This window comes from Macrobrachium nipponense, chromosome 22 (assembly GCF_015104395.2).
Source record: "Macrobrachium nipponense isolate FS-2020 chromosome 22, ASM1510439v2, whole genome shotgun sequence".
Classification (NCBI taxonomy): domain Eukaryota; kingdom Metazoa; phylum Arthropoda; class Malacostraca; order Decapoda; family Palaemonidae; genus Macrobrachium; species Macrobrachium nipponense.
In genome coordinates this window covers 64,308,207-64,330,243 of record NC_087213.1, presented here as the reverse complement: position 1 = coordinate 64,330,243, position 22,037 = coordinate 64,308,207, and the positions used below count along the sequence as shown (strand labels likewise).

The window sequence follows — 22,037 nt, the reverse complement described above, 5'->3', positions numbered from 1 at the left end:
AAGCACTCAAACTTCACTGCAAAATCCGGAAGGCCAACATTCCATCGCCGCGTTTCGTGGTGACTGGGTAGTGTCGTATCGCCGGGCCTCCAATGCTCTTGATTGTATAATATTTTGTTTAAGTTTCACTTCGCATTGAAAAGCTCGTTCGAATCCCATCACAATGAACGTAATGCCTCCTCTCGAGGAGACCTCGCCCATTTCAGGAAATTTTGTTTCTTGGGGAATTTTATTGGCATTTTTGGGCTAACGACATTTAACTTGATTATAGAGTCATCATTCCGAATCCCAGAAATGTTTCGAAAACACTCGTTAGGTTTCGGGGAAGATAGGCGTCCGAACTCAATCGCAGAAGTCGTCTTCGCGCTTCCCGTGTTAGTGGAAATGGAGTAGGACTGCATTCGCAAAGCTCATGCAATTTGAACGCCCTCAGACTTACGAGGCCTCTTCATTTTCCCTTGCATTCCGCCAGGGTTTATTGTCTTAATTTGAAAAACGCTTCCGTGTTCAGAAAACCGGCTTAATCTTTTTTTAAATATATTCACAACGCAGCAAAAATATTTTTCTAGTTAAGCTAAAATATGAGGTAAGCGGGTTTTGAAATCCAGTAAGTGAAAAAGGACAGGGTTCTTCATCCGTTCTTACAACTGGGCTGAGTGAAAATTAAGGCTATTGAAGTAAGTTTTAACTAGGGAAAAATTAATCCGTTCTGAAAAATTATGTACTTAGTTTTTATAGATACTTTTCTTGCCTCAAATCCTAGTTAATTTTGCGTGGTTTAATGCCAGTATCCCTTAGTATTATTATATAATGTATATATTTTATAGTCAGTTGGTTATGATTTTTTAAATTACTATATAGTGTTACTTTATCTAGTAGTTACCTAAAGGTCATTATTTTCGGTCCTGAACTATTATCACTTGTTGCCATGACGAAAGTTACCTACCAACTGACCAACATAATTTTTTCATCTTGCAATTTTCGCGTTTTTTTTTTTAATATTGTGGTTATTTTTACAAATTACAAATGGCGTTGTTTTTGTTTTTAGCCGACAGAATTAGCTTGCAAATGTTTTTGGATTCCATGATTTTTGTCCCTGTGAAAGTTCTCTTTTATTTGTTTAATACATTTCAGCCTGTATTATTGACCGCTAATTCCTGGAGTTCGTGAAATCTAGATTCTTTTTGCTATTATCTGCATTATTTTCTAGGCTATCATTCAACTTAGTTTTGTCGTGTTTTTTAATTTTTTTTTCTTAATGGTTACCTTTCCTTCCAGTTTTTTCTTTTCGTTCATACATCGTTCGATTCAATCATCAATTGCAGAGTAGTAAATGACGGCAGATGTTTAGTAATATCATTTGATTTATTAAAATTGTTTTTTACTTTATGGAAACTGAGCGTCATTTAATCAGCTACTGATTACCAATCAATAAATATTGTATGTCGGTTGTCCTCGTTTCCAAAAATCTAGCCTACAGTTACTACTATTCCATTAACGTTCCAATGAGTCTGGGAATTATAAAACGGAAAATGAGTGTCCACTGTAAATCGGAGTATCCTGTCGATGATGTGTGAATTGCTTTGATGCATAATTGTTGCCGATACCCATTTTTATTATCGGTTGTAAAGATATCTACTGTGTAGCACGCCGTGATTCGTTATCAACCACAAAGAAATAGGATAATGTTTAAGACCTTGGCCACATACTGGGAAATTTGCTATTCATCCTTAGAATTTTTGGTACTCTTAACTTCGCTTGACAATGATGCTAACGTTCTTTTTTGCTAATCCTTATAGATTCCTTGACTGGTAGCGCCTAATTAGTAATGATGTTGATAATTTTATGACTATCAAAATCACTAATTGCCCCCTGAGAGAATCGAACTCTCGACCCCTGGTTTACAAGACCAGTGCTCTGCCCCTGAGCTAAGGAGGCTGTTGCCTACATAAGTTATATATATACATATATATATATGTGTGTGTGTGTGTGTGTGGTTATTGCCCCCAACAGTGAGTGTTCTCATGGGTGCCCGCACGTAGGGACAAGGGGTACCCTTGCCCCCTGTGAAATCTTGGAAATCATATATATATATGTGTGTGTAATTGCTTTACTCATTAAAGAAGTGCAGGCGCTAATACTGTTTTTGGAATAAACCTGCTGTAGTAAATTCACATCAACCGTGCATTTGATGTCTATGCCCGTCCCTTACGACGACGCTCCTGATTGGCTGTCACAGGGGCCAGGACTGGAAACTCAATCTCTCTCGAGAGTTCACATAGGCAGGATGTATGTTCCAGCTCTCCTCAGGGATATGTCTTTCGAACGCATACCTCTGGAGAGGTGGAACATACACCCTGCCCACGTGAACTCTCTCTCGAGAGAAAGTTTCCAGCCCTGTGATTGGCTTATCAACAGCCAATCAGGAACGTCGCAAAGGACGGGCCTAGACATCAAATGCACGGTTGATGTGAATCTACTATAGTTCCAAGGGGTGTTTATCTGCTTGATACCGGAAAATATCCACGTATGTATTAAGATTTTATTCCCCCCCCCTCCCCCCCCAACTGAGAAATATGTTGCAGGCGCCTGTGTGTGCTCCCTGGAGAAAAATAAAAACCACGTTGCATTCTGTCACATTCATACCCTAAACTGCCAAATTATGGGTGAACTGTCTAGGCAGGCAATTTCAAAACATGACCCACTTCATGCATCTACAGTGAAGTCTCAGGCAGCAAGAAGGCCAAACCCCTTATACACATTGTGCCATTCACCTTTGTACACACACACACACTTGCACATCCTGGACATGAAGGCCCTCCCGGCATTTTCTTGGTCTCCCTTTCTTTCTCCTTACAAAAACGCTTGAATTATACACTCTGTTCACGATCTTTGTCCTCCTCCAGTTTTTCTACTTGACAAAAGTATCTCGGAGCACTCTGATCCGTCTTTTTATCAGTTCGTTTGTTTGTATGGTGTTTTTACGTTGCATGGAACCAGTGGTTATTCAGCAACGGGATCAACGGCTTTACTTTATCAGTTCGTATTTTGCAGCAACACCTACGTAGTACATGAAGGGGCAATGGCACTTGAGTCACTTCGTACTTGGCACTCACCTTACTGCCCTTCTTACTTTATCTGTACACACTGACTCTTCCCATCTACTATCAATTACTCACGTTTGGTTTCCAGTTACTTGGTTACATTTAATTTAATCTTTTCCTCTTGCAAACAACGTTTTTCATTAAGTATATTGCAGTTTGGGATCTTTCCTAAAATCTTGACCCCCAAAGGTTTTCGGGGGTCGTTATCTGGGACTAATATAACTAGAGGGTCTTATCTTTATATTTATACTATCTTTTTTATGGTTTTACGGTTATGATAGTTACAACATTTTCTATATATTTTTACGATAATCCCCAACGGCCTTGCACTAAACACGCCGCAAAGGTGGATACATTCCGTGTTGAAACCCTTTGGGGGTCACTGTCTAGAAAGATCCGTTATATTTAATTGTAATAGCCAGACTGCCCTCTTAATTTCTCGCGCTTTTTTGGATACAATTTTTACTAAAAAGCCTAAAGATCCAAGTTCAAAGAAATATGAAGAACTTCCTGCTCCCGGACATCATAATTTCTGTGAACTTGGATATTAAGGCTTCGTACTGAATACAGTTATCAATATGAAGCCTTAATATCCAAATTCACAGAAATTATGATGTCCGGGAGCGGAAAATTCTTCATATTTCTTTGAAATTGGATCTTACGGCTTTGTAGTGACCAAGGTATATAGTAGTGACAAGCGTATCCGAAAAAGCGCGAAGAATTCGAGAAATTAAGAGGACATTCTGGCTATTATATCCTTTATATCTGCTCAAACTTGGTTTCCATTTGCCGTCGTACCTTACGTATAATTTTAACTTCCGCCTCTGTTGCAAACAAGTTTTTCATTAGGTCTGCAGTTTCTTTTCATAGTCCCCAGTTAGCTCTGTCATCTGGAACATCGTGCAGGGTATGATTTCACCATAGGGCGAGACCCGTTCAACAATTTCATCGAAAAGCTACTTTTTAATCCTGGTAAAGTTCCGATACAGTCCTGGAGTTTCGATTGCCAATTATTTCATCAGGTTGTCGTAGTAACTTTTCCTCTCTTCTTTGTAAGAAGGACCACATCCAGCATCACCTCTTACGTCTTTTTGGCTTCTTGCGCTTTCATGCGTGCAGCAGGCACTTCATTACTCTTAACTGCAACAGAGAATAGTAATGATCCAACATGGTCAGTACTAATTCAGGATCATGTAAGTTGTCAACTATCACCTTCAGATATTCCTGGTCCTCCATCTTGTGCCTGTCAGCGCCTGGAACGGGAATGAGTGCGGAATTCTCAGCAACCCCTTTGCAAAAGAGTATAGTAATGATCCAACATGGCCAGTGCCAATTCAGTATCATGTATGTTGTCAAATATCAGATTAAAATATTCCTGGTCTTTCACAAATTTCTGGTCTTCCATCTTGTGCCTCTGTCAGCTCCTGGAACAGGAACGAGTGACGAATTACATACAATCCAACATGTTCAAGACAGTGTACGAACATCGTAATGTCGTCGCGTATTTTGGCATGTATCTTACGTCTGACGTAATTTCCTTTACGTCAAGTCGTCGTCCCCAAAAAACCATTTAAAAGTGGGTGTGGCCAAGATCATCGGCGACAGTGTAATACGACTATCCAAGTCTTGAATTTCATGCTGGTGTCGTAAGCTCAATGTCCACGACTAACGCCAAACCAAGCCATTTCGATGGTCGCTGGCTTGGATCGCCAATGTGAGTCCAGGTTAAGTTCAACTTATAACGGTCGTAGCCTTATGTCTACAAAGTTCATACACATGAAGGAGATAAAACCTAAGATAGTGATGGCCTTTGGGGATAAAAATATTAAAACACAAGAACAGTGACGACCTTTTAAATATTATAGTAACATCCTTTAAATCAAGTAAAGTATAGTATAAAAACAATATCAGAAAAATATCGGTCTAAGGAAACCTCCAGATAATTTTCCTGACGCACCAGTGGTGTCAAGTTCTTTCAAGCGCTTACAATAGAGTTGCCAAATATAACAGTGCCAGACGTCACTGTTATAAGTTGTTGTCCAAAAAGTTTTGAAATATGCTGCAAAATATTTTTGAGTGACTATACATACTTTATGTTGCTGACTATATAGTGTATTAGCAAGATAGATGGTCTGTTCGATGTTTTGTGACGTAAGCAAGGGTGGTCCAAGCTGCTAGCACTGACTATGCTGCCAGACGAAAGAAATATAAACAAACCCTCGCCAAAATCTATCATTTTTGGTCTGCCAGTCATTAATTTACTTATTTTCTCGTCTACACTAATTAGTGTACACCAAATAATACTTACTCGAAACACAAGTTATACGATTAATATAAAATGCTGAAACAAAAAAATTTGTTTAGTTACAATAGTCTACCAAAGAATAAACAGCAGTGCATAGGTTTACATCACCAAAAAACATGGTTCTTTCTACTATATGTGAATGAAATAATTCTCTCTTACATACAGTCATTATTTTGTATTTAAATTTTCTAACTTTCTCTTTGGCTACAAGAGTTATTTTCTTGAACAACAATTACTCAATGAAACGTTAGTAGAAACTCATATTGTTAATTTCTGCTTTTCTGTACTATAACCTTCATTACTTATTGCGCATCTTATCTATTATTTACCTTTTAACATTTAAACGTTTATTATTCATGATTGTCGACCAAATGTAAAATTTTGTCATTTGCATCCTGAATAAAAAGGGAGTGATTTTTTCCATTAGTTAGTAAAGCTTGAACGATATATTCATTGGATATTTGTAAAACTGAATGAACATTTTGTCTCTCAAAGGTGTAGGGAGATAATGCTTTTAATGATAGTTTATATGAATGTTCATTGAGTAAATATCTATATCATGAAGTTTTTCAAAGGGCTGAATGGTGCATAATGAATTTCATTTTCCAAATTATTGACATCAAACTGAGGTAACTTCATTCATTTATTTATAACTTTCTCGCCAAGCCAATTATTCCTGAAATATTTTAACAATTTTACTGAAACACACGAAAAAGGGCATTTGTTACTCTCAAATGGGTGAGGATACACTTTAGATACCTGTGGAATGCTGGGAAAACAGGACATTGCTTTCCCAATGATAGCATTATGATGTTACAATGCAAAACACTGTAAAAATGATTTTTTCTAAGCCTATAATTACCTTCTTCAGTGTGCAGTGCAGAACATCAGCTTTTAAGCTTTAATTGGGAATTTGTGCAACTTAACTTTACCTGTTCAACATAAAGTAAAATGCAACAATATTTTTGTCTTTATAATGAAAATGTGGTAGTAAGTACGTGAGTTTCATCCACCATCAGTATCACTATTTTGTCATTGGGTAGTAATGATTTACATTTGCTCCTAATGTACATAAGAAAATTTGAGTCCTTTTGTTATGATGCTGGGCAGACCTGTTGGAAAAAACTCTCTCCTGATGGTACAGTAACTTTGAGGGGAACAACTACAGTAATACCTTGGGTTACGAATTTAATCCGTTCCAGAACCTGCTTCGTAACCTAAAAAATTCGTAACCTAAATGGATTTTCCCATAAGAATGTTATAAAAAGCAAATAATGCGTTCCACCTGACCATGAATGACCATTTCAATTCATATTTTTCCATTTATTTTTGTTCACTAAGGTTGAAAATTCGTGTAGGATTTACATAAAATTATAAAATTGAAGAATGAAATTAAATATAAACACTAGATTTAATATGTATGCACAGTAAAACCTGAACTTTACCTTTGGCAAGTGTGGCTGCTGGCTTGACGGAGACGGGAGGAGGAGAGGGTTAGGGCTTGGGGGGGAAATCTCCCTCCGTGAACACTTCTGGAAGACTTTCTGGTTCTTTCTCTAGAGAGCACCGTTCACTACGATCACTAATTTTATGCTTACGCGACACTGTCGTCTTTCACAATTTTGAAAAAATATTTTTCTATGGAGGCTTGCTTTTGCCTGTTCTTTAAAATTTTATAGAAATGACCCACCCCATTATCGCGATAAACAAATTTGTTGCACTCTTACGAGCCTTTTCGCAAATGATGCTCTCACTTACGGAATCTCCTGCCAGCTGCTTCTCGTTTATCCAAACCATGAGCAAATTTTCTACATCGTCGAGAATATAAGGCCGTTGTTTCGTCAATACTGTGACACCTTTTGATGCTTTACTGGCTTTAATTTCTTCCTTTTTCTTCAAAATAGTGCAGATCGTTGATTGCGACCGCTTGAAGAATGCTGCAATGTCTTTCACGCGCTCGCCTTTATCATGCATTTGGATAATTTCCTTCTTCATTTTGACTGTAATCATCTCCTTCTTTCTTATGCTTTCCTTCTTGCTGCTTGCCTTCGTCATCTTGGGAGCCATTGTCTTTAGTATTTGGGTAATAGTAATGTATAAGCACTATCACGGAAACACAACACGTGCGCATATCACTAAGCAAATTGAAGAGCGTATCACGGACAGATGCGTTCAATCTTACCGCCAGCGAGATAGTGAAAGAGTTATGGTTTAAAAAGGGTCAAGGGATGTGTGGGAGGAAGTCACGTGACCCTCGTTAAGTTTTGGCCGAAAAAATTGCGTTCGCAGATCCCACGCTCATCCGATGTCCGATGTAAACAAAGCTGGCGTTAAGTTTCGGCCGAAAAAAATGCGTTCACAGGTCCCATGCTCAACCGATGTCCGATGTAAACAAAGCAGGCGGCCTCCCATGATGGGAATTCGCGCATTCGTATTCCAAGTGAAATTCGTATTCCAGAATGAGGGCGTCACTTCGTAAGTTAAAAAATTTGTATACTAATCGGTTCGTAACCCAAAGTATTACTGTATAGGTATAACAAAACATAATATTACCAGCTCTGATGAATAATCAAATTTATTCAGTCATTAACTATAGCTAAAATTATTGCCAAAAATAAAATAACTAGTTTTATAACAGCAATGCAATATATGTTGCAGTGTTAGAAATACATTCAGCAGTATCAGCTCTCTGGAGTTATTGAATATCTGCTTAATGGTATTTGTATCATGATTCTTGAACCTCTGTAGGAATCTTGAGATTTCCTGAATGACACTTCAGTGACATGAAAAATGCATGTACTGTACAGTTAGGCTTTAAATGTAGGTAGGGCATTGTGGCAGAAGTATGGCATTTCATTAGTTCCACGTTGGCCGAGTGCATTTCCCGCTCGGCTACCAATCCGGTGGTCCGAAGTTCGATTCTCGGCTCGGCCAACGCGTAACCAGAGGAATTTATTTCTGGTGATAGAAATTTGTTTCTCGATACTATGTGGTTCTGATCCCACAGTAAGCTGTAGGTCCCGTTGCTAGGTAACCAATTGATTCCTAGTCACGTAAAAATATCTAATCCTTTGGGCCAGCCCTAGGAGAGCTGTTCATCAGCTCAGTGGTCTGGTAAAACTAAGATATACTAATGGCATTTCATTAATCTGTACTGAAGTTTTACCTGTGGAAGGAGGAGGATGGACTTTTAATATTTTTACGTGTATATATGAGCACTGAAACCTAGTAATGCAATGAGGTTAGGTTAGTGAAATTTCTAATGTAGGCTCCTGTTTTAAACCTGTAACCCTTAGAATACTATGCTAGTCTACTTTTTTTCACCCTAACCCATCTAGGCTCAAAAGGAAACTTACATAGTATTTCCCCACCACTAGCTAGGCTACACTGGGAGTTCTTTAACTTAGGCTAGCCTATACCTATTCGACTCTGTTAGGTATTGGTTGACATAAATTCCTACTAAAATTCAATGTAGGTTAATCCAGTCTTTCTTTATATTGTACCTGACCTTGTTGCTCACAACTCCTACCTAGAATGCAGACTGTATTTATATTGCAGCCGAAAGTCATCCAGAGAGAAGTCAAATAGGTAGTACCTGTTGCAGTGAACTTATTGCTGTTTATCTGCTTACCACAGTAAGTTCGTCCAAAAAAAGGGCACTAGATGTATCAATGGCTTGCTACCTCATGATGCGATATACGTTTTATGTTCCAGTTCATAAATAAAACAATGGAACCATGAAAACACCTAGTCTCCAAGTGATGTAAGGGAAGGAAGATTAAGAGTCGGAAGTGAGTCGCCAGTCACTTGCGTCGGAGAGTCGGACCACCAGGGTCGACGTCATCACGTCATGACGTCACATCGAACAGGCCTTCTATCAAGACCACCAAGATAGAAGTCCTGTTCGATGTGATGTAATGACGTCGACCCTGGTGGTCGGACTCTCCGACGCGAGTGACTGGCCACTCACTTCAGAGTCCGACTCTCGATCTTCCTTCCCTTACATCACTTGGACACGAGGTCTTTTTGTGGTTCCATTGTTTTATTTATGAACTGGAACATAAAACTTATATCGCATCATGAGGTAGCAAGCCATGGGTACATCTTGTGTCCTTTTTTGGACGAACTTACTGTGGTAAGCAGATAAACTCAGCAATAAGTTCATTGCAACAGGTACTGCCTATTTGACTTTTCTCTCTGGATTACTTTCGACTGCAATATAAATAGTCTGCATTCTAAGTAGGAGTTGTGAACAACAATGTCAGGTACAATATATAGAAAGACTGGTTTAGCCTACATTGAATTTTAGTAGGAATTCATGTCAACCAATGCTTAACAGTCGAATAGGTAAAGGCTAGCCTAAGTTAAAGAACTCCCAGTGTAGCCTAGCTAGTGTGGGGAAATAAGCAAGTTTCCATTGGCAATAGTCAAAGGCATGGGACAAGCCTTTTGGGCTTAGATGGGTTAGGGTAAAAAAAGTAGACTGGCATAGTATCTTAAGGGTTACAGATTTAAAACAGGAGCCTACATTAGAAATTTTACTAACCTAACCTAATTGCATTACTAGGTTTCAGTGCTCATATATACACGTAAAAATATTAAAAGACCATCTTTCTTCTTCCACAGGTAAAACTTCAGTAAAGATTAATGAAATGCCATACTTATGCCACAATGCCCTACCTACAGTTAAGCCTAACTGTACAGTACATGCATTTTTCATGTCACTGAAGTTTGTTTGTTTGTATGGTGCTTTTATGCTGCATGGAACCAGTGGTTATTCAGCAACGGGACCAACGGCTTTACGTGACTTCCGAACCACGTCGAGAGTGAACTTCTATCACCAGAGATGTGTATTTCTGGTGATAGAAGTTCACTCTCGACGTGGTTCGGAAGTCACGTAAAGCCGTTGGTCCTGTTGCTGAATAACCACTGGTTCCATGCAAAGTAAAAGCACCATACAAACAAACAAAAAACAAATGTCACTGAAGTAAGTCACTTCGATCTCAAGATTCCTACAGAGGTTCATGATACAAATGTCATTAAGCAGATATTCAATAACTCCAGAGAGCTGATACTGCTGAATGTATTTCTAACACTGCAATATATAATGCATTGCTGTTATAAAATTAGTTATTTCATTTTTGGCAATAATTTTAGCTATAGATAATGACCGAATAAATTTTATTATTCTTCAAAGCTGGTAATATCGTGTTTTTGTTGTACCTATAGTTGTTCCCCTCAAAGTTACTGTACCATCAGGAGAGTGTTTTTTCAAACAGGTCTGCCCAGCATCATAACAAAAGAACTCAAAAAATTTTCTTATGTACATTAGGAGCAAATGTAAATCATTACTACCCAATGACAAAATAGTGATACTGATGATGGATGAAACTCACTTACTTAATACCACATTTTCATTATAAATGCAAAAATATTGTTGGTTCATCCTTTGGCTATAGTGAAGCTGCAACAGATGCATTTTACTTTATGTTGAACAGGTAAAGTTAAATAGCACAAATTCCCAATTAAAGCATAAAAGCCGATGTTCTGCGCTGCACACTGAAGAAGGTAATTATAGACTTGGAAAAAATCATTTTTACAGTATTTTGCATTGTAACATCATAATGCTATCATTGGTAAAGCAATGTCCCGTTTTCCCAGCATTCCACAGCTGTCTAAAGTGTATCCTCACCCATTTGAGAGTAACAAATGCCCTTTTTCGTGTGTTTCAGTAAAATTGTTAAAATATTTCAGGAACAATTGGCTTGGCCAGAAAGTTATAAATAAAACAAAGAAGTTACCTCAATTAGATGTCAATAATTTGGAAAACTGAATTAATTATGCACCATTCAGCCCTTTGAAAAACTTCATGATATAGATGTTTACTCAATGAACATTCATATACACTATCATTACAAATATCAAAATAAATATATCGTTCAAGCTTTACTAACTATTGGAAAAAATCACTCCCTTTTTATTCAGGATGCAAATGTCAAAATTTTACATTTGGTCGACAATCATGAATTTAAACGTTTAAATGTCAAAAGGTAAATAATACATAAGCTGCCCAATAAGTAATGAAGGTTATAGTACAGAAAAACATAGAAATTAACTACTGTATATGGGTTTCTACTAACGTTTCATAGAGTAATTGTTGTTCAATAAAATAACTATTGTAGCCAAGAAAAGTAAGAAAATTTAAATATCAAATAATGACTGTATGTAAGAGAGAATGATTTCATTCACATATAGTAGAAAGAAAGTTTTTTTTTTTTTTTTTTTTTTTTTTTTTTTGTGATGTAAACCTATGCAGTTGTTTATTCTTTGATATACTGTATTGTAACTAAACAAATTGTTTTGGCTCAGCATTTTATATTAATCTTATAACTTGTAATTCGAGTAAGTATTATTTGGTGTACACTCGGCAAGGAAAGTTAAGATACAGTTTTTTTAAATCTTCGGACATATATTGTTCAATAATGCCACACCTGGCAACTCTTGAAAGGGGGCGGAGCTTCAAAATCATAGCGTTTGTTGCTTTCTAGATTTCCATCAACTTTGCACCATAAAGATACTGTTGAGGTCCTATAATCATTTATACTTGAATGTAGAAACTGGTTCTATATTATTCGTTAATATTGGTTTGGTAACGTCAGTTCAGGATAGAATAACGATCATCCTTTTTTAAAACCTACTGTGAAACCTTATTTATTAGTAATGTTTGACACTAAACTGATGTAAAATTCATACGTAATTAAAGACGGATCTTAAACAATGAGAGAAAGGATTTTAAAATTTGGGCAGTACTTGTGGAAATCGTGAGGAACAATACAATAAAGAATGAAATATTATGACGATAGAGAGCGCGCAAGCATAGACCTATCGATAGAGATACTTAATTCATTATATTTACTTCGAGAGATTAAGTGACAGTATTTTTTCAAATGTTTCAAAAGTGAGAGAGAGAGAGAGAGAGAGAGAGAGAGAGAGAGAGAGAGAGAGAGAGAGAGAGAGAGAGAGAGAGAGAGAGAGGAGCAAAATCTGTTCATGTGAAAGCTTAGGCCTATTTATAGCTACTTAATTTCATTATATTTTCTTTCGGAGATTGAGTGATATATATATTTTTAAAGTATATTTTAGAAGTGGAGAGAGAGAGAGAGAGAGAGAGAATTAAAGTACTGATGGCGGACTTGTGACGGGGAAAGGCAGAAGAAAATATAATGAATTAAGTATCTCTATCGATAGGCCTATGCTTGCGCGATATGATATGACTGCCAAGATCATGCTACACTATGCTAGATAAAATTTGAAGGATCATAATAATCAAGTAAATTCTCTAAGAAATTCATACCCTAATCTTGATTACATTCGACAGTTGCCGTAGGTAGCATTCAAAGATTGTAAAAAGACTGGGAAAATTTTAGACACAGGGTGCGGTCATTCTTGCTCTCTTGATATATATAGTCTTTACTTTTGAACATCGGGTTTCATCCACAAATCATTCACGAAAAAAGCTGTGTTAAGTAAAAATATTTATTACCACAAATAACTCAATATGTATTGCACAGGCAATTAAAGTTTTATATCGTGGGAGATCTTTCAGCCTCGCGGCAAAGAAATGCAGTCGTGTAGGGCTGTAGGCTACTACGAACTGCTTTGTAATAGGAGCATATAGCCAGAAAATCTTTGAGCTGACATGCTACTTTAACCTTGATTAAGATTTATGTTTAAAGACAGTAGCTTTGTAAACAGCAACTAGCATTCGATCCATGTCAACGTCAAAGTAATCAAAGTGTGAAATCCGTTACGTTAGCCAGTATCCAGTACTTGCGCTTTCCCGCTCGAAGTTCTAGGGCTCCTCCTCAACATCATAGAAAACGCTCTTGCGGATGCAACTAGATTTGTTCAACCTACCTTAGCCGTCGCAACATTGACTGCCATTGACGTCAGCTAACTTTAATCGCTTTGGACTACAAACATAAGTTTGGAGAAACTAAAATAATTGCATTCACCACTTACGATGATGCAATATATCCCCGTTCATGAAGCAAAACGAGTAAATATTGTCGTCGTGAAACTTTAGTACTAAAATCAGAAATTCACATTCTATCTACCAGATCTCTATGAACGAACCCATCTGAGAAATTCCAATTACTTTGGACATATATCGTGTTTTTAAGTATCTGAACGGTGTTGTTTTGCAGTTTTAACTTATATGATATAATTTGCAGTATATTTTCATATTCCAGAGTAAATTTAGCGATATGTCTTTTCAGTAAAAACAAATGGGAAATTGGATGAACAAAAGCTAATGAAAACTGTATCTTCAGTTTTCTTGTCGAGTGTACACTAATTAGTGTAGACGAGAAAATAAGTAAATTAATAACTGGCAGACCAAAAATGAGATTTTGGCGAGGGTTTGTTTCATTTCTTTCGTCTGGCAGCGTAGTCAGTGCTAGCATCTCGGACCACCCTTGCTCGTCACAAAACATCGAACAGGCCTTCTATCTCGGTGATCTTGATATTAGCCCTTGCCTTGAGAGAAAAGCTATTACTTCTTTGTCCTCATATCCGAGATGATTTAACAATTTGTCCCTAGTTCTTTACATGTGGAGGAGCAACCATCCCTATATAGGCTAGGACAGTCCCAGGCAGCCATGTCACTCTCAGGTACTGGTGTATTTGAATCAAAGAATAAGCTTGTTCACTTTGTCCAGAACTAGGCCATGTAGAAAAATTATCTGCCATTTACTTGCAAAACACAGATGATGATATTGTTACACGTGCCTCTTGAAAAGTTTTGAAATTTTGAACGAAACTCGCGCTCCGTTGAAATTACTTGGCCTACATGTACCAAGATGGAATAAGATTATCTTATTCCATCTTGACATGTACAATAGTGGTTTACGTACCAGTATTTTGTATGTGAGCTACTCATACCAATAATCATGCAAAATATATTACATGCTACTCACCACTACACCGTTCAAAACGTTCCGCCACTTTGATAGTCGTGATAAACTAGGCAAACACTTTTGACTGAAATTCACTTTGCAGTCTTTTGCCGGTATTTTACTATGCTATAGCTCAAACCATTGCTAAATCACAAGACAGTTGCGTCAAGCTTCAAACACGGATAAATAATGAAAAGAATCATGGCTAAATAATGAAAATTTTCATTCTTACCAACTAACATTGTAAACTTACACTTTCGTCTGCAACATAGGTCACAGCTAATGACACTGCAAAGTAAGGTAAAGCATATAGGATATGTTTAATACTGATACTGCAGGCACCAACTATACTTCTCACACCTTTCATCATAACAGTAAAAGCTTTGACTGTTTTTTTCTTTGTTGTGGTGTTGTGATGTAGTCAGGCCACCAAACCGTGACCAAAGTTTTCAAAGACATGGCAAGGCAGCAGATAGTAACAAAGCCACAAATTTTACCTGGCTTCTCTACAGTCTGAATTGAATATAGACTTTAGGCCAGAGGATGGAGGTAAAATTTAATTAATTTAAAACCATATAGTACTATTGTGAAGACTAACTACACAGAGAGAAATACACGTACATTCCTTATGTAAATTAAAAATGTATTGGACTGTAAATAATAATAATGAAAAATAAGTATAGGTACTCACCAGTGATGAATGTTGCAGATTATGATGAATTAGCTGTTTAGTACGATGAAGATGACCGCTTAGCATTATTGTTTCTTGTGAAAGTACATTAACTGTATGTGCTGTACATTAACTGTATGTACTGTAGTTACAGATTGCACCAGCACTTTCCTCCAAGGTTAAGAATAATTTTCACAGAACGACAAGTCTTAGTTATGTCTCTGATGTGTTTAACTAGTACATTAACGAATTAATTTTATCAAGGCAGCAAGACTGAACAACGTCATCTTGTGACCATGGGGTGGGGGTATTAGTGATAGCCACCGCGAATTTCTTACTGCCTTTGTAGATCATATTTTCAAAAATATAAATAGTATACCCAATTCCATACCGGTTTTACACTTGAAAGCATGAAAACTTATATTATTGTAGTATGCTACTGGTACGTACTTCAGAAATTAAAATTTCTGAAGGTATATCATCTTTGAAAAGTGCAGTAATTTTGTGAATGGGTATCGCATCTTGTAAAAGAATATATATACCTAGACTAATTGCAGGTGCTGTAATTACCTTTTGTATCAACCTAAACACTTCAGTAGAATTTTTGGAGGAGTTTAATGTAGAATTTTGGCCAAAGGCCAAGCACTGGGACATAATATGTCATTCAGCGCTGAAAGGGAAATTGATAGTAAAAGGATTGGAAGGTGTAATAGGAGAAACGCCTCTGATTTGCACTATGAATCAAGTATTAGGAGAGGGTGGGAAGAAAGATGAATATGAAAGGAGGTACAGTAAAATGAACGAAAGGGGTTGTGCAGTTAGGGGCTAAAGGCAGCGGCAAAGAACCATAAGTAATGCCTACAGTGCACCGCATGAGGTCCCTACAGCGAGTTCATTTATTAGTCATGAGCTTACTGGGAGCTCATTGTTAGAGCTTAATGAGAGTGATTTCACGTTCAATAAAGTGAATCAAAAGAAAACTATCACTTGCTGAATATTAAATTATAATACTTCCTAGGAAGGCAGTTATTGCACATGAAACCAATTAAAAAAATTAAATTATATTTACAAATATTTTATAAAATAAAAAGGACTAAATTTGTACCAGAAAAACTGAAATCACGTCTTATTAAAATAACCAGATTCGTTCAGATAAGTTTTTGGAGGATTCGCAAATGTTCATACTATATTGTGAAGAACTCGCGTATGATTATTAGTTAGGTTCCTATGCAAAGTTGGTGCAACTCTTAATCACTTAAGTTGGGCGTATTACTGTAAATGGTTTGACAGGTGTAACAAAGTAAAAGCCGTGATCGTGGCCAATTATGTCCCTTCTTACTAAACTTAGCTTCCCTAAGAATGCCATTCTCTCAAGATAAACCACGATAACCGATTTGATAAAGTGTCGCAAAACTACGATAAGAGTCCAGGGAAAATAAGAGCAACCTAATAACAACAAGGTCATCAAAGAGGACCTCTGTTCTATGGAATTTGATTTTGATTTTTCTTATTGACTCAAGTATGCATTTCCCATAATTGAAAACTCTAGTATGCATTTCCCATGATAAATGAAGATTTCCATGTCCCTTAGAAGCGAGATACAGATGCTACGTTACCAATTATGTCTGTCAAAGATGGAGTCGAAACCACCACATGTAAGGCACCCAAGCAATTTCCTCTCACGATCAGTAGCTTCTCAAGGTAACTCTGCACTCCACCAGCAATAGATGCTATGCTTCATCACAAGGCAGGAACCAAAGCCAAAGGGCCTTCAGATAAGTTATGACTTGAATGCTACACAAGTCTCCCTTCTTTAGCTGCAACTGTTTGCCGCCTAATTTCACATTATAAGGATTACTCTCCCAGAGGGGCAAGTGACGTTAGCTACTTGCTTGGAATATCAGTGGCATAAGCAGCAATGTACAGCTCCAAATATGTCCATGACAGGCAGGAGGAAGAGTGAAAGGCATAGAATTGAATCGAATTGGATATAGAATAAAGCAGTCCCCAGTTATCAGTGGCCTCAGTATTGGCGATCAGGCTTTATGGCACTTGTGTAACGCCGAATGTCACCTATTTTCGGCGCCGATGCATAGCTAACAGAGGCCTCATTAACTGGTTATCAGCACCAAAATCCGGTTGTCACGTCAATAAGCCCAAAGGATTGCTGATTTTTGGGTATCAGCGATTTTTACTTATCATATTATCATCGGGCCGCCAGAACGGAACCCCCTCCAATATTTATGGAAAAGTGGGCTGGGTCTCTTGAGGCAAGTAGCGAGGACCAAGATGTTAGAGGAATGGCATAAATGTCAAAACAGCAGAGGGTAGGAAGAAAATAATTAGGATTGCAAAGGGATGAGGATAAACAAAGAATATGTTAATTGGTACATGGAACATAAAATTAGTTAGTGGAGGAATTAGTTGAAAAGAAAGAATGGAACAGCAAAGGCAGGTTGGAATCTACAGGATGCTGAAAATATATATGAACACAAGATGTTGACATGACTGTGATATTAGTAACTAATCATCAAGGAACTTAACCAGAAAGCTAGGCTAATTTGTGACCTCGAAAACAGCTGGGCGACTATTTAAAAGACCATGGAGCAACACTACACACTATACTCTGGCTACAAAAGGTTGAGACTCGAGGGTGATTAGCACTGATGCCATATTTTCTTATACTCGTTCAAACTTTTCAGGAAAAAGGGTGACAATTTGGTAGATTTGGCAAAATTTTTGAGCGGCGCTGCCATTTCCTCGTGTATGGATGATTAAGGGAAATGACCACTGAGGGTCACACCGCGGTCACAGTAATAAGAGGATTGTCTCGATTGTCTGTCACCTCCCTCCATTCGTCGGTACAATAGCAAAACTTGGTGATTAAAACATTATACTACTTGGGCCTTCCTATACATTTTCAGAGTTGCTTGATGCAAAATTTAATTAGGGCAATACACACACACACCATATAATATATATATATATATATATATATATCTATATATATATATATATATAATATTTAAACCCCAATTAAATTTTGCATGTTTGTCTATGTGTACATATATATAAGTAAATACGTTAAACGTAAGCATACATACACATGGCATAGATTACTTTAAAAGCGAAGTCACAGTGAATAAAAGCAAATAGCTGGACAGTACGCTCGTATATGTCCATTCTCCGGATTAACCTTAGCCTCAAGGAGGTTAATCGGTGGCCATGGGTTAATCCTGAAAATGTACCTTTTTGGATTAGGATTAAATACTTCCTTTGGCAAGATGGGAGACGTGTCAACGCTGCTAATTGTAGGAAAGTCTCAATCTTTCGTAGCCCGAGTATAGTTCTGTTTTCCTGAATTCATTCATTCTCGGATGAAAGTGGAACAAAGTTGCTAACTGAAGGAAATGGCTGAAAACTTCAAAGGAGAACGCAATGCAGTTTAGGGCTGAAGGAACACCAAAACCATAAGTATGCAGCCACACATGATTGTTAAAATATGCAAATTAACCTAAATGATAAGGGTCACCTTGGTAATGAGTTAAAATATGCAAATTAACCTAGTAAACTAGGTTCAACAATTGTTCAGGTGAATAATAACAGGGCAAGGAAAAAAATCGTTAGCACATAATCAAGTGATAAAGATAAGACGTGACAAATTTGTTAAAGCTGAATGATTTGAGCCTCTTGTAATAAGGCAACAGAAGCACCATGATAAACTAACTTTATGATCAAGAGGAATCATTCCGAATGTACTAAGATACATAATTACATGGCCACATCGGAAGGAATGGGTGCCAGAAACTTGTCAATGTTATTGTTATTGTATTGTAAAGACAATGGCAGGTTTGTTCGAGATACACGATACATATGACCTGATGTTAATAGCAGAAACAAGGGAGGTTATGGAAATATCTAAGATAAATGGGACTGAAAATCATTACAAGCTAAACAAACTCGTGGTGAAGCACAGAAGGCCCATACCAGAAAATTGCCTTCCGAATGGTGCAGACTCTAGGAGTAAATTATGTACTCTTTTAGATGTCATAAGAGGGCGAGGATTGCGAAAGATAATGATTTTTCAGATACCTAAAACCCATATTTGTAAGAGCAGATGAGGACCATATTCTGGAGAAAGCTGAATTAATTGAAATGAGACCGCTCAGCTCAGGACCTCTCATCTTGTGAAGAAAGGACAGGCCTTTGAAGAGTTAGATTATCATCTATTGGGCACACTAGGCGGAGCGATTGCAAGACAGCAGTCAGAAAATTAGCGGTAACAGGTTGGATGAAGGGGAGAGACATTAAAAATGTCAAGGAGTATCCCATACAAGTGAAAGGCAAACATTGTTGAATATAAAACCTAGCGCAGAAATTGGCACTTTACCTTCTTTAGGCTAGGTTCTAAACAGATGACAGCATTTTAAAATTCTCAGGTTCACAGCAAAAAAAAGACAGAGAGAGAGAGAGAGAGAGAGAGAGAGAGAGAGAGAGAGAGAGAGAGAGAGAGAGAGAGAGAGAGAGAGAGAGAGAGAGAGAGAGAAGAATTATGGTGTTTTAGGGCTAAAACACTAAAAGGTCTGGATGTGACGGTGGAAAAATTAAAGCAAATAATTCAATCAGACCATTAAGTTGACGTTCATCATAACCCGTAGGCCAAGCCTAGCGTTTTTCCTTTTTACATGAAATTTTTTCTTAGCTTAACTAAACATTAAAATTGGTACAAGCTTCTGGTTGAAAGTTTGGAGTCACTAAAGGTGGATTAGATAGGAAGTCACAGCGCAATGGATAGAAGAGTGGAGACATCTCACTTCAGTGTATAAAGCCAAATAGAAAATCTTACTTTGGGCTGACCATGCTTACCCTAGCAACCTTTAGAACTTGGCAGATCAAAAGTAGCAGCAGTGCGCATTTCAGTCACTTTGATAACAGTCCCTGAATGAGGTTAACACTTCGTACATTGGTGCAAAGGAACTTAGTCTACTGTGCTCTAAGTTAAGTTACTTTTAGCTGTATTTAGCACTGGAAGCAAATGTGTTTTACTCTGGAAATAACCATTATCTCCTAAATTTGAAAAAGATCTTTTTAACCAATCTCAAGTCCATGGCAGCCACACATCTTTCCCACATTTTTTGTGGAGAAAACTTACTTTGATAAAATACACCTTTTCAAGAAAATAGGTGCGATAAAAATTCTGTACCATATTTGTAGGCTACAGCTTAGGACAATTTATATGGGATTGATGGATGCAATAACTGGCTCCGAGTCCAATATGAACTAATAAAAGTCATATTTCTAAGGATGCCTTCTAGTATGATGCTGTCTTTTAATGGTAAAAAGCAGTTTAAGGGTTTTGATCCAAGGTCCCATAGTAATCAGGGTCTTTTCCCCAGCCAAAAGCAATATGATCTTTATACATTTGAAAGCCAGAACCATTTCTTACATTATTTTCCCATAAAGGGGTTAACACTAGCAGCTTTCAAAACTATTACTGTACCTGCCTATTGTTCTAAGTATCCCTCCGGAAATTGACATATAAAATGAAACAAACTGAACATTACAGTACGATCTACTTAAAATAAAAGTTGCATGGACAGTGCAATTTTAAAAAGTTCTGGTATAACTGGGAAGGAGGGGTTAACAGTTATTGCAAAATGTACCTGTACATGAGGAAACTGTCTACAAGATTAGGACACTGCTTAAATGTGATTAAATAACAAAAATTGTCAAAACTAACATGCAAATGTGACTAACTTTCATATTGTACCTGTTAACGCAACATGGTTTAATTTGTGAAGATCAGCAGTTCAATATCAAGCTGTATTTCGTAGTGGAAACTAGCGATCGACTGATATGTATTCAGAAGCAAAATACTTCAAGGGCAATACCGGGAGTTCATTTATTAGTCATGAGCATACCGGCAGCTCATCATTAGAGCTTAATGAGAGTAATTAAACATTCAGTAAGTAAAACAAAATTATCACTTGCTAAATATTAAATGAGAAACACTTCTTAAGGAAGGTACAGTTATTAAAAATGAAAAAAAAAATTTAAAATTTTGATAATTTAACTTTACAAATTAAAAATTACTAAATATACTGAAACCATCCATATCTTAAGATAACCAAGATTCTTTCAGATAACCCATAAGGTTATCTACCTCATCATTTAAAATTTCTAAAATAGTCGTCCCAGCTGTTAAGTACTTGACTGAAGGCAACTAAACCTAGGACAGTGCAACCATAAGTGCTCAACGGATAGCAGCTGACCATCACAGTGAGCACAAACTGGCGGCCACTGGCTCCCTCTAAAATATAACTATGGGTGAAGCAGGTATGGCCAATCCTAAGGTGTGTTAGGACCTCGAATCTTTAAAACCGAGCCCGGAAAATAAAAACTACTTCTATTATGCTTGTATTTCCTATTTGTGGATAAAATAAGATGAAGGCCATTGCTGCTGCCATTTCTTACGGCCATTTTATCTAATAACTGGATGCATATCAAAATGTGGCTCATTAGTTAAGGAATCACATATCGTAGCATCCTTTGCTTCACTATCAGCTAGTTCATTCCCTTCTATGCCACTGTGCCCAGAGGAACCCAACAAAACTGATTTGTGGCAAACAAAGATAAAAGTCTTTCCTGGGTAGGGTTAAACTTTGGGGGTTATAAAACACTTGGGTTACTAGTATATATTGTTTGTATGGTGCTTTTACGTTGCATGGAACCAGTGGTTATTCAGCAACGGGGCACTAGTATAGTATATATTACTATATGTGAATTTAAATATATCAGATGCAAGATTTAAGCCATCAACTATGACAGTTGCTTCAGCAGTGAATATGGATGAAGAGTCTGGTAACTTTTATATATATATATATATATATATATATATATATATATATTATATATATATATATATATATATATATATATATATATGACTCCCTTCTTCTGATTTTGATCCATCAGTATAGATTTTCCAGTCATTTATATGC

The 22,037-nt window shown here is 37.1% G+C and overlaps 1 non-coding gene across 1 annotated transcript; it reads right to left on the bottom strand.

The window, feature by feature from the left end:
- Window positions 1-1,866: 1,866 nt before the first annotated feature.
- Window positions 1,867-1,938, bottom strand: Trnat-ugu (transfer RNA threonine (anticodon UGU)). Its single transcript has one exon. It is a non-coding gene; the product is annotated as a tRNA-Thr (tRNA).
- Between the last annotated feature and the right edge of the window lie 20,099 nt (window positions 1,939-22,037).